General features: G+C 37.1%; 1 protein-coding gene across 2 annotated transcripts in view; it reads left to right on the top strand.

Annotated features, from left to right (window-relative positions):
• magi3b (membrane associated guanylate kinase, WW and PDZ domain containing 3b) overlaps positions 1 to 13,837 on the top strand; it is a 117,253-nt gene that overhangs the window by 1,457 nt on the left and 101,959 nt on the right. The window lies entirely within an intron of this gene.

Here is a 13,837-nt window from a genome sequence, read left to right as displayed (position 1 = left end):
TAAAGTTCCACTTGTTAACACTTGTTAAATTACAACTAACCAAAATAATTAATTTGGTCACACTTTAGTTTAATGTCAAATTCTCACTATAACTACCATCAGCTACGACTTTAGCCTCAACAAATTAATCACTCAACAAACTAATTACTTTTTAATGGTTGTAAGGTAGTTCAATTTAGGTATTGGATAGGATTAAGGGATGTTGAATATTGTCATGCAGAATAAGGTATCAATAATGCATTATAAGTACTAATAAACAACCGATATCCTAGCGATATGCATGCTAATAAGCAAACTAGATAGTGAGAATTGGTCCCTAAAGTGTTCATTAATTTTATATTGAACAGTCACTTATCCATTATTAAAAGCAAAATTTGTACTTGTTAACATGATTTAATTACCCTGAGCTAACATGAAATAACAATGAACCATTGTATTTTTAATATTTAGCATTAACTAATGTTACTACCAGAACCTTATTGTAAAGTTTTACAGAAAATTCTTTATTTATTTACTCATACTCATTTCAATTAAAATCTGAATGACTCTATCTCTTCTTCAGTGGAATCCAACATAGGATATTTTGAAAATTGCTTTGGTGTTTTTGTTTTTTGTCCCTAGAATAGAATAGAATGAAAGTCAAAGGGGTCCAGTGTTGTTTGGACCCCAGTGTTCTTTCATATATCTTCCACAGTGGAAAGTTAGGCATACAGGTTTGAAATGGCATCTTAATAATTTTCCTGTTTGGGTGAATGCGGAGTACTATTTTAAAACAAATGTCCTGCTTACATGTCATTCTATGTCATTCCATGCCCTTGTCCACCACCAAAGCAGTGCGAACATTCTGTAAAACATATATATATATATATATATATATATATATATATATATATATTTTTTAATTTATTTTTCATGGAAGAAAGAAACCGTCCCTATCTGGCACCTCAAGGTTGAACTGTTCCTTTAAGACTGACTTTGTAATTTCTACATCACGGAACGGAACGCTCAGTCGATGGACAAGTACTTTGCCGAACAGCATCCAGGAGAGTCTTTGTACTCTTCCCCCATAGTGGTTGCACTACATGCCCTGGCTCTGACATTTGCTACACTTAAAGTTTCGTAGGCACAGCGTTTGCCTCAGGGTTGGTGGGTTGTAAACACTCCACACACATCTTATAAATGCATGAGTGTCATTTCACTGTTGGAGTGGGTATCGATCAAAGCAAGGGGGATCACCTTTACATAGGACAGGCCTGTGTGTACCTTACGGGTATATGAGGGCAGAATGAAAAAAGGGAGGATGACGTTGTTACCATGGACACAGAATATCTTAGCATTATTGATGGGTCGAATGAGTGTATTCTTAGCAGCAGGAGGGGAAAGGCACAATATGTCAGAGTTGTTATGGAGATAGGAGGATGTTATTAGCATGTAGATGTGAGAGTTGTTGCCATGGAGAGAAGGAGAGGGTACAGAAGGATAGCATTAACTGGATGGTTGATTGTTGAATAAATGAGAAGTATCTGGGATTCTGAGAATCATCCACATCAGGAGCAGCTGAGGCCCTGTGGCCATTAGGACATAAACAAGTTTATCTCGTCTTCCGTGCTTACGGTGAGTGGATGTGAGGGTTTTGTTGGGGTGTGATAATTGTAAGGAATTTACTGATTCTGATTCTATGAAACTGAGTTTGAGACTTATTTGTTTAACCAATTAATTTGCTCATTAGAGTTGTCGACTGATTCAAAGTGTTAACTATTGAGTTTGGGTTTTTTTGGGACTGATTTGTGAGTTTTGGACCAATTCATTAGCTCATAAGAGTTATTAGTTACACACTGTTAAGATTAGTGAATGAGTTGGAAGATTTAAGCCAATAACTCATGTGTTTTAGGCTGATTTCTGAGTTTTTTTTTTTTTTTTTTTTTTTTTTTTTTACAAATTCATTATCTTATGAGTAAGTGAATTGTGAGATTATTTTAAAGTTAAAGGAGTAGTTCACTTTTGCTGATAACCCCATGTCATCCAAGATGTCCACGTCTTTCTTTCTTCAGTCGAAAACAAATTAAGGTTTTTGATGAAAACATTCCAGGATTTTTCTCCATATAATGGACTTCATTGGGAACCAAACGGTTCAAGGTCCAAATGAGAGATTCAGTGCAGCTTCAAAGGGCTTTAAACGATACCAGACGATGAATAAGGGTCTTATCTAGGACCCTTCGAGTCATGACTCCAAAAAAGATTTGTTCATTTTGATGAACACATTTGAAGCCACGAACGCTCATCACAGAACAGAGCAAGGCGAGCATTTGTGCTTATAAAACCTAAACTTTTTTATTTATTTTTGAAATGAGCGACCGTTTCGCTAGATAAGACCCTTATTCATCGTCTGGAATCGTTTAAAGCCCTTTGAAGCTGCACCGAAACTCTCATTTGGACCTTGAACCGTTTGGTTCCCAATGAAGTCCATTATATGGAGAAAATCCTGGAATGTTTTCATCAAAAACCTTAATTTCTTTTTGACTGAAGAAAGAAAGACGTGGACATCTTGGATGACATGGGGGTGAGTAAATTATCAGCAAAAGTTTTTTCAAAAGTGAACTACTTTAATTATGATTCAAACCAATTACTTCATAGTTCATTATCATAGATGTCTTTTGTTTGTAAATAAGGCTATCCTGCTGAACAATGCATTATTATTTTATATGTGTATAAGTGGTTGTTAGTTCCCGACCCTGTTTAAATGGGTTTGTGTGTTCAAGTGTGATTCCAGCTGTACAAAGAGAATCTCATTTGAAATGTTGAAGTTCTTTAAAAAGTGCCTTACTGTATCCTCTGTTGTGGTGTGTGAGCACATAGTAGGCTGGTTTTGTTTGTTTATGTGCATGTCGGTCGACTATGTCCAGGCCTCATATGGGATTCAAAGCATGTGAATTATAGATGGAGTGAGTGAAATGCCTATACACACTGAGGATCAGCTGATAACAGGAAATGATGCGGCAGTCTTTGCCACAGGCACAAAAACAGCAGTTCTCCCTCCACCAGCTGCTTCTCCACCTCAGACTACCTTTGCTTTCCTGTAATCTAGCAAAGGTATTTTTGTGTGTGTCCTTGGAGAATTGCTATGGTTATTTCTTTAGTATTGGGATGTAGAATTTCTCAGTCCACATCTGAGCAAAGTTTTTATTTTTTATTTTTTATGCAGCCGTCCATCATTAAAATGCATCCATGACTTCATCCCTCAAGCTTTCACTGATGGCTGAAGCAAGATCAGCTTCATTGACTGCCTATATTGATTACCACAGTGCACAGGCATTTCTTTTTGAGAAAAAATTGCATTTACAGTAAAGCACTTAATGGAAGTCTAGACATTCTGGGTGCATGGTTAAATGGAAAGTCTTTATATTATTTCTTCAGAACGGAAATGGGTGTTATTTGCAATGGATTAGCTTCTGGCTAAACTGACACAATTCCTGAATGTGGATTTTGATGTAAACAAGTGCATTTCTGGCGTCACTGAGTATTATTTTAATCATGACATGAGTTAAAATGCTGGATTTTAAAATGTTAAAACTTTGCGAGGCTTTACTTTCTAAACTGTGTATGTTTTTACATTTATCCCACAATGCCTTACACCAATTGCTGCTTTTTTTGCATACTGACATATGAGTTGAGAGAGGTTTCTGTGGTAATTAACAACCGTTTGCAGATTGGCATTAATATTAGCCTTAGATAAGGCGATTTGACCTTAAACTTGATGTACTTTACGTCACTTCAGAGGAAAATGATTTACTTGAAAAGCTGAAAATTGTTGTTTATTAGATTTTAATCAGAAATGGTTACTGCTGTGTTCAAATCATGCGGGAATGATTGTGTTTACGAGTCAAGTGCACATGAACGCCACCATCAATTTGTAATTATCAGTAGGAAACTTGGCAGAAATAAATAGTTTTTAATCAGAAGTTGTGATGCATTTGTTCGCAGTTTTTTTCATGTAGTGTTAATTAAGATTAGCAATAATGCTTGCCAGAAAATACTATTTATTTAGCTGATTTATGAGAAGACAGATGTGTTTGACTACACTACATTTCCAATCATTCTTTGTGGCAGCCTGAGAATGATACGTGCACAGATAAAGCGTTTATTGCAGATCTAATGTGTTACTTTTGCTCTTCATTATGTTGCATGAGCTCTAAAATTCATTTCGTCTGTGTCGGGAAGAGAGAAAAATTAAATTGTCCCCATCAGCGTTTATCACAGGTTCATGTTTAAAGGTCCCGTTCTTCGATGTTTCAAACTTTAGTTAGTGTGTAATGTTGTTGTTGTTGTTAGAGTATAAATAATATCTGTAAAATTATAAAGCTCAAAGTTCAATGCCAAACGAGATATTTTATTTAACAGAAGTAGCCTACATCGAATGGCCCATTTGGACTACATCCCTCTACTTCCTTCTTGCCCTGCCCACAGGAATGCTCCCTTAACTACCTCAACTTCCTATAACTTACTGTGTTTACTCAGCTTTTACGATGATTTTTTGAAGTAAAACTGACACTTCATCTTTTGTGTGATGTACAATAAATTTTATTAAACTCATCAGTATATGTTTGATCATCATTCGGACCTGGTCCGAAACTACTAAACTATACCTGTTCCATCTCTATACAGCACTCTGACTCTGTAGGCATTATTGTCCGACTCGACATCAACACCGTTACTGAGTTTCTGATATTATCATCATTCTGTGAGATGAAATTGTCCTGAGAGACTGATCGCGAGCTCATGAAGCTCCGCCCCCTGTGCTGGCAAGCAGCAGCTTATTTGCATTTAAAGGGCACACACTAAAACAGCGTGTTTTTCTGAGCCCCAAAAAATTACAATGTAAACGTTCTGTAAAAATTATCTGTTGGGTATTTTGAGCTGAAACTTCACATACACATTCTGGGGACATCAGAGACTTATTTTACATCTTGTAAAAAGGGGCATAATATGGGACCTTTAAAGTCTGTTTAGAGCAGCCTGTTCTCATCCCAAGACGTCATCTAACTGACGCTTTTGACCATGCGTCAACATCCGGCGCACATAGCACCCTTTAGCGTCGATGTGAGACGCGCCTCCTAGTGGTCTAACCCTAACACTACCCCAGACCTAAACCTACCCGCGTCATCTAACTGACACTAAAGGTTGCTATGTGCGTCGGATTTAGACGCATGGTCAAAAGCGTCAGTTAGATGACGCCCTAGAATGAGAATGCGTTGTTTAGAGACATTCATATACATTTTTACCTTACAGTTATTGTAAATCTGGCCTCTAGTTCATAAACGCCAGAGGAGAACTGGCCCCTGGCTGAGCCTGGGTTCTCCCAAGGTTTTTTTTTTTCTCCATTGGGCCACCTGATGGAGTTTCGGACACCATTAGGTCACTTGATGGAGTTTTTCGGTTCCTAGCCACTGTTGCCTTTGGCTTGCACAGTTGGGAATATTCAAATTAATTAACCAATCATTGATTAATTGAACAGCTTTACGAAACGTGGATGTTTCCACTAAGAAACGAACATTGTTATTATGTTTTAATTGATACTGTGTAGCTTCTTTGATGCAATCTGTATTGTGAAAAGCGCTATATAAATATACTTGACTCGACTTGACTTGACTGCACGCCATCGCTGTTGTTTTTCAGAGCTAGCATCGATGTGGGAATTCACAGCAATCCTGATACATAGTGCTTCTGAATTGTGTTATAGTTTCATCTCTCTAGGAGTGAAGTGTTGTAATTGCAGCAACAGTTTTAGCTCTTTGAAATGGAAATCACCCAGAGCCTGCAATTCCACTGTTCACAAAATGAGAAACTGCATTGCTTTGTCCAAACATTGAACCTTTGATTAGAACATATGAAAGGTTAATTCAACCTTTCATCTGGGCCAAATTAAGTCATTCCTTGCATGGAATATCATTCTCCTAAGGGCCTTACAGGCATATAAAGACATGCTAAATTGATGGAGGCCTTGCAGCTCTATGACTCAGGATAAGAGCAATAACACCGATTGACTGTTTTAAATGGATAGCACACCAGGGCATAGTGTTATTTTGACTTTAATGAGCTTATTGAAGCTTTAGTTAAAGGTTTTATGAAATATTCCCCAGCACGCTAATTTATTTTGATAAACGATCCAGTTGCATATCAAAAGTGTGAATCAGCACTTACTTTAAAGGTGTTAGGCATCATGTATCCTTTGCGCTGTCTGCAGCCAAGCTATATTTCATGCTAATGAACAATGTATAGGCACCGTTCCAGCTTATTTACTTACAGGGTATTTTGCCTTGGTAAACAGCGCAGCGTGGAGATAAACCACTGTGGAATAGAGGGACGCTGTTTGTCCCCCTTGTACTGAATGTCTCTGCAACCTCTAATTATCATTGCAGCCTCAGTATGTGATGGAAGGGAAGGACCTTGTGGGATTGTTTTCAAGCATGGGAAAAAATCTCACACATGTCACGAATGCACTAATTAGCTTAATTTAACTACCGGCAGACTTCTGCAATCAACAGTCCTGGTGTAACTAGGAGCATCGAGAGTTCGCCAACGTGGAGTATATGCGTGCCTGCGGCAAAGCAAATACCTGACTTTTAGGACTCAAGAATTCAGCACACATACCGCAATGCACATCCACTCTTCTTTATTAGCGGAGCGCTCTCTTCCTTTTCAACCGCTTCTCTTCGTTCCCCCATATATTCTCTCTCTCCACTCGTAACTTCCTGTTTCTGTCCTAATCCCATCTTGTTGGCAGGTGCGCGTCAACCGAATGAACCGTCAAGTACAGTAGCTTGTCAAAGGCCTGATTGAAAAGCCGAATTCATTCATCGCTGATGAAGTCGTCCTTGCATGGAAATCCGCCCGAGCTGCAGTCAGAGCCTTCACCATGGGAGTTGCTTGCCTGTTTGGGAAATATTCCTGATAGTACAAACTGAAAACGGATTTGACTTATCTATAATGAAAGTTGCCAAAAGTTCCTAGTTAGTGGTCCCTGCTGATTATATTTACATATTTAGTGAGCTGTCGCAGATGCAGAAAACCAATAGATTGTGTGCAGTGCATTTATTAATATACCTGGATGCTTGTTCGTTTTCTTAAATTGCTGTGGCTGTTCTGTACACTTTACATAGTTATTATTATAAAATATTACTGTAAATAATATTCACTTTCATGCAGCGTTTACAATGCATTTTAGCAATCGTTTTTGGTATGTTTTGGTATGTATACCTCAAGGGGATCCAAGATGTAGGTGTCTTTGTTTCCGCAGTATTTTCAATTTTGATATTTTTAGGTCAAACTGTTCTTGTCTGTCAGCCATATAATGGAAGTCTATGGTCACCACCTCAAAGAGCATGCTCAGAGAGGTCCAAATTAAACATGATTTAATGACTCGTAAATGTAAGTACACATTGATGGCCTAAGACACGAAACGAGTGGTTTGTGTGAGAAAACAAACAGTATTTATATCGTTTTTACCTCTTGTAACCACAGCCAGGTCCAAGTGATATGAGGGTGAGGGCCGCCGGCGAGCGGAAGTGATCTCTCATGCGTGTACGTCACTCATTGTTTACACAGAGATTTTGGAAGTTTTACCTTTCACTGTGACGATCTAAATATCGAAATCGTCTTCCATTGCGATTTCCTGTATATCTAAATATGTTTAGATCTTCACAGTGAAATAAGCGCCCGCTCCCTCAGAGTATAATGGACGTGACTGTGATTACAAGAGGTAAAAACGATATAAATACTGTTCGTTTTATCACACAAACCGCTCGTTTCGTGTCTTAGGCCATCAGTGCGTACTTACATTTACGAGTCATTAAATCATCACTTCTCTGCGCATGCTCTTTGAGGTGGTGATCATAGACCTCCATTATATGATATACAATAACGGTTTGACCTAAAAATATCAAAATTGAAAATACTGTGGAAACAAAGACACCTACATCTTGTTTAGATGTAGTTTAATTTTTTTAATTTCAAAGTGAACTATCCCATGAACTGGAATATTACAGTATCTGTATACTGAGCAACACTAATGTGCAGACTGTGTGGATTGCAATCAGCATATTAAATCACATAAATTACACATATCTGGTGTATCAAATTATCAATACATAATATATAGAGTAAAATGTCGAAATCTGTCTCTGTTCTTTGTTGTATCCTTTTAGGGTATTAAGATTCCGGTGCATGTGACTTGCTCATAAAACAGCATCACCAGCTGTGTTTATGGTGCAAAGGATTATACTGTATCACCTCCAAATGGCACATGTGGTGGCCTTTTTGTCCTGTCGTTAATTACCAGCATTAGCTTGGATAAAACTGATGGATTGTGTCCCATATACAAGAGATGAATCTGGGCAAATGTTTCATGTGCATGTTCTTTGTGTGCCATATGTGCTGACGGCGTCACTGGATTTCATATTTGGCGACGTTAAGACAGCAGATTTGTAGGAGGCGCTTCAGTTTCATGGAAGAGAGTGATATATGTTTGGGTGTGGTTTCAAAGATGTAGGGGTGTTATTTATGTAGATGTCTGTTAGGGGTTGTGGCCATGTAACAAAAGGCAGATTTGCTGTAAAACGAGATCAATGAGGGAGGAGATGTTGAGTGTATCAAGGGGTGTTCCCTACAAACCAATATACTCTATTTTTTTCGCACTGTCGGGTTGTAACCCGTAAATCAATAATAACTGGGAAAATCTAGATTATAAAGGTCAAATGAGAGACTTTGGCAAATGTTATTGCCTTTCATTTATTTATTGTGCTGAACAGACAGCTGCTTCTTCCCCATATATTAAATGTGCTCACCATTCACATTCATTGAATAAAGAGCAGCTTGGCTAACTGAATTGAGTGCTATTTTAGAATTAGATGTTATTTAAAATAGATTTAGTGCTATTTTAGAATTTAATGTTATTTTAGTGTATATATGAATTGTTCAGATTCAAAAGCCTCTAAGTGCCATTTGAAATTTTCTTCTAAAATGATCATTTTTATCAAGCTTGTATATTCAAGTTCAATAATTTCACTTAAATGGCAAGGGAGATTTCTGACACTCCTCACGTCTGCCATTGTTGGTCACACGCCATTTTCATGAGAAAGAAAATAAAGTAAGAGATGCAAAAAAAGCTTGCTAGGAAAATGCATTTAAGAAATGTGACACACACCCTTGAGAAGGCAAATGGATTGACTGAGAGGTAAAAGGAAGCTCTAATGAGGGAAGTGAGGCATGATTGAGTAATCGATAGGGGAAGAGTGGACTGTGGGTAGTTTATTTGTTTTGCTCTAATCCATAAACGAAAGACTGGGCATGGCATCAGCTATAGACATGAACCACATACAGAAAGCATTTATGGTATTTCTGTTGTTTACCCATAAACATATCATAAACAAATTAGAGCGGCCTGTTAATGTGTTAATTTTTGCATTATGCAAACAACTAACTATATACTGCTGCGCTCTGCAAAACGTATTTTAGTACTTATTATTCTTTTCCTTCAAGGTGAATCTGAAAAAATAGGGAAAGAAAATATACAGAGGTGGATTCAAAATTTTAAATGATCACATTCACAAATGACTGAATTCTTGTAGTCTGTTGGTAGCCCTTGGACACATATAAAAGACAGAGAGTCATCTTCACAAATACCAAAAACTGGTTAAGATCAAACCCTAGAATCAGTTTGTTGCTTGTTGTTGTAAACACGGAAACAGGCACGATGCCAGCTAGGTCCTGTTGGCGTAACATTTCTTTCCCACAGTGCATGCACACTACAAGAGCTGAACAACAGTTGGCTGTCTGAACAGTTGGTCATGCTGGCAAGGCCAAGTCTGTGCTGACGTCTATGTAAATAATAATGACATAATGGTGGTAAGGATGATACATTCTTTTTCTACCCACAATGTATTGTAATATGAATGCATACTCGGATAGCATTCGAGGGAGTCAGTGTCAAAGCACACATGATAAGTTTTTTTTTTTTGCTGATAATTTACTCACACCCTTGGGAATAAATAAATAATAAAATAATTGAAAATAGTGATTTATCTCAATTACATATCTCTAATCAAATTATTTTATCTAATTACTAATGTTGTCAACTTAATTTACAACAAAAAGTGATGCAAATAGACAAAATGTGTTTACTCATCACATTAAAGGAGTAGTTCACTTTTAAAAAAACTTTTGCTGATAATTTACTCACCCCCATGTCATCCAAGATGTCCATGTCTTTCTTTCTTCAGTCGAAAAGAAATTAAGGTTTTTTGATGAAAACATTCCAGGATTTTTCTCCATATAATGCACTTCAGTGAGAACCAAACAGTTCAAGGTCCAAATGACAGTTTCAGTGCAAACTGCAAACTATTCAAAGGGCTTTAAACGATTCCAGACGAATAATAAGGGTCTTATCAAGCGAAACGATCGCTCATTTAAAAAATAAATAAAAAAGTTTAAGTTTTATAAATGCTCGCCTTGCTCTGTTCTGTGTGACTCTCCTGTTCAAACTCGTTCATCAAAATGAACGAATCTTTTTCCGAGTCAATTGGATCATTTCGTTCATTGAATAAACCAAATGACACGAAAAAAGATTTGTTCATTTTGATGAACGAGTTCGAACAGGAGATTCACAAACGTGCGTCACAGAACAGAGCAAGGTGAGCATTTGAGTTTATAAAACTTAAACTTTGTTATTTATTTATTAAATGAGCGATCGTTTCCTTGATAAGACCCTTATTCATCATCTGGAATCGCTTAAAGCCCTTTGAACTGTTTGCAGTTTGCACTGAAACTCTCATTTGGACCTTGAACCGTTTGGTTACCAGTAAAGTGCATTATATGGAGAAAAATCCTGGAATGTTTTCATCAAAATCCTTAATTTCTTTTCGACTGAAGAAAGAATGACATGGATATCTTGTATAACATGGGGGTAAGTAAATTATCACCAAAAGTTTTTTTTAAAAGTGAACTACTCCTTTAATCTTAGCAACAAAATGAATGTGATTATGAGTGTGATGTGATATTAAAGTGTGGCACCAATTAAAATTGCAAAAATAATTGTTTCTCAAACGCGCCTTCCTTCCAGCCCTCTCTGTCTCTGCTATTTTTCAGGGAAAAAAAGGTGGCCCTGCTGTAAGCTTGCCTGATTAGTTGACAAACAAATTGAGCAATGTGCTCACAGATCCAGCAAGATCCTGTCAGATCCTTTTTTTCCTGTCAGTTGTTTGATATAAATATGTTTTTAATGTTAATAATAATGTTTTTTTTTTTGCTTCATTATTGCGGTAGATGTTACAGTAGATGTCATAATAAATATGTATTTTCATATTGTTGGCGAAATGTTATAACATGGATATTTTAAGGCTATTAAAAGAAAACCTGTTTCCCTAATGTTTTATTTGGTAAAAAAAAACATCTACAACTATAAGATAAAACGTTAAATGAGCATTTTGTGCTTGATTTTTTTTTTTTTGTTGATTCATAATCAGTAAACAGTACTTCATGTATTCATTATTTGTTTTATTTTGAGCATAGTTATTTTTCTATGCCATTTTAACTATGATGTAACCAAAATGCAATTTTTGCTTGTTGGGTATAAACCTACGGATATCTTAGTGCTCAATGGTATCTCTGCACAGTACACAGTGATAATAATAATAGAAAGTATTTTAACATTAAAATGATGCCAGTGGCCTCACTGTGGGACAAGGAGACACATTGTCGGGAATGCATGAGTTTTATGACCCCCTGACATACGCTTTTTCTCTGTGTCGCTGTCAAACACACTCTTTCTCTTGCACACACATACACACACGCAGTATGTGGGGATTACGGAGTATTATGTAACCCCCCGTGCAGACGTCCTCACAGGGACATTGCTTTCTGCTTGCTTGCAGTAATCCAGAGCGGCTGTGTCCCTAAACATGACAGAGACTGATAACAGGGCTGACGTGGAAGGGCAGCAGGTCATAAATATTAAGAGCTGGACATACATGGGTCAAAAATGGCATGCCAGTGTAGGATGGATAGACAAGTGTTAGGATAAGAGCTACACAGACTGATGGGCCCCTCAGGGATACCATCTTTTACCATCTACTATAACCAAGGACTCGACTTATTAACGTTTATGCTATGAACAGATGGCATCATATCTCTGCTTAAGACCCTTTCACGGATCGTGATGATGCCCTTTAATAGTCATCAGCATCATAAATCTTGCAACCTTTTTTAGATTTGAATTTTTAAAAAAAATATGTACAGTATGTATATTTATTACACTATACTTAGTGTTATATCACCTTTGCATCAAATTACAAAAAAAGTAGTTAACGCTGATGTGAGGGTGTTGTGAGGGTGATGGTAAAGTTCACATCTTTCTCTCCTGTGACTGCCGTTATCAATCTCTGTCTATTTTTTCCTCTTTTTGAAAGTTTTTTTTGTTTTTTGTTTTTTTTAGCAAATGATGACAAAAAATATATTTAATGTATTCTCTAATTCACCGCGATGGAATTTTACCCAATGATGACTAAACCTGAAAATGTGAGAAGGGTCTATACCTGGGTTATTTATTTATTTATCTATTTATTTGTTCATTCATTAATTAATGAAGTCATTCATTCATTTATTTTTATCAACCTTTCATTTATTAGTGCTATTTTTTTGTACCAACTAGTTACCCTAAGAATTTAATTTTGTATGCAACTCATCTCACTTCAATAATATGGTGTTTGCTGATGAGACACTGCGTGCTTTTAGTTTTCTACGCAATTGGGCATTTGATTTTTTACCTGGTGGGCGATAAAATGTGCAAAAGAGTCATACAGTTCCAGGAAAGTGTACTTGAGGCCTATTGACTTGGAAGTGGGCTTTAAGTTTTTGGACATTTAAGCTTTGTTTTGGATTGGTAAATAAGATTTCACTATTAGAAAGTTAGAAAAATGCTGTTCAAGTTGATTAGTATGCAGCTTAGCCAGAAACATTTTTTTCTTTTCCCCTCAAGTTGATGTTGTTGGATGTTGCATCATGTGCTGTTGAGTATCTGGACTTATTCTCTGAGGCTAACAGGGTTTGTGTAGGAGTGTGTGTGTGTGTGTGTGTTTTCAGAGACCCTGTTTCCTCGTAGACATGGCTGACTGCACCAGAGGTCTACACCATCGTTACACATTCAATCAAAACGTCCTTAATATTGTCCCAAACAATGGGCTTTATGCACAGCTGCACTACTTCCTGAACTTCAGCCAGCTCCTTGTTTCCTGTCTGCCATTATTGGGCAAAACTGATTAATTCAGGTGTGTCTGATTATTGTTGCCATGACTACTGAGGTCAAGCACACCTGAATTAATCAATGTGTCCAATAATGGCAGACAGGAACCAAGGAGCTGGCTGAAATTCAGGAAGTAGTGAAGCTGTGCATAAAGCCAATTACGGAGCTCAGCAGAAATTGCCCTTATGTGTGCTAAATGATGCATCACATTGTTGTTTTATATGGATGTTAATATTTAATTTAGTTTGTGGATGACAGGGTTATGCCATCCATAAACCATTAATGGATGTTCCTTAGATGTTCGAGCATTTTTTTGGCTTCTAATGTTATGAACCAGTGTTTCAAACTAATGTTATAGTTCCTTTATGTGACGTTAGTTGCGTCGTATCCCGCCATGAGCATTACCTTTGTAATGTTTTATTCCATTGTGTTGTATGCAAGAACACATCTTATGTAAACTCCCCCAAAGACATGTGCTATAGATTGGAGTCAGATGAATCTGAAGCCAGACTAATTATAAAGGTTCTTCAAGTTTAATGTGTTGCC

This window comes from Pimephales promelas, chromosome 8, assembly GCF_988280905.1.
Source record: "Pimephales promelas chromosome 8, fPimPro1.hap1.1, whole genome shotgun sequence".
Lineage (NCBI taxonomy): Eukaryota > Metazoa > Chordata > Actinopteri > Cypriniformes > Leuciscidae > Pimephales > Pimephales promelas.
The sequence above is the reverse complement of the archived record's forward strand: the minus strand, read 5'-3'. Positions and strand labels throughout refer to the sequence as shown.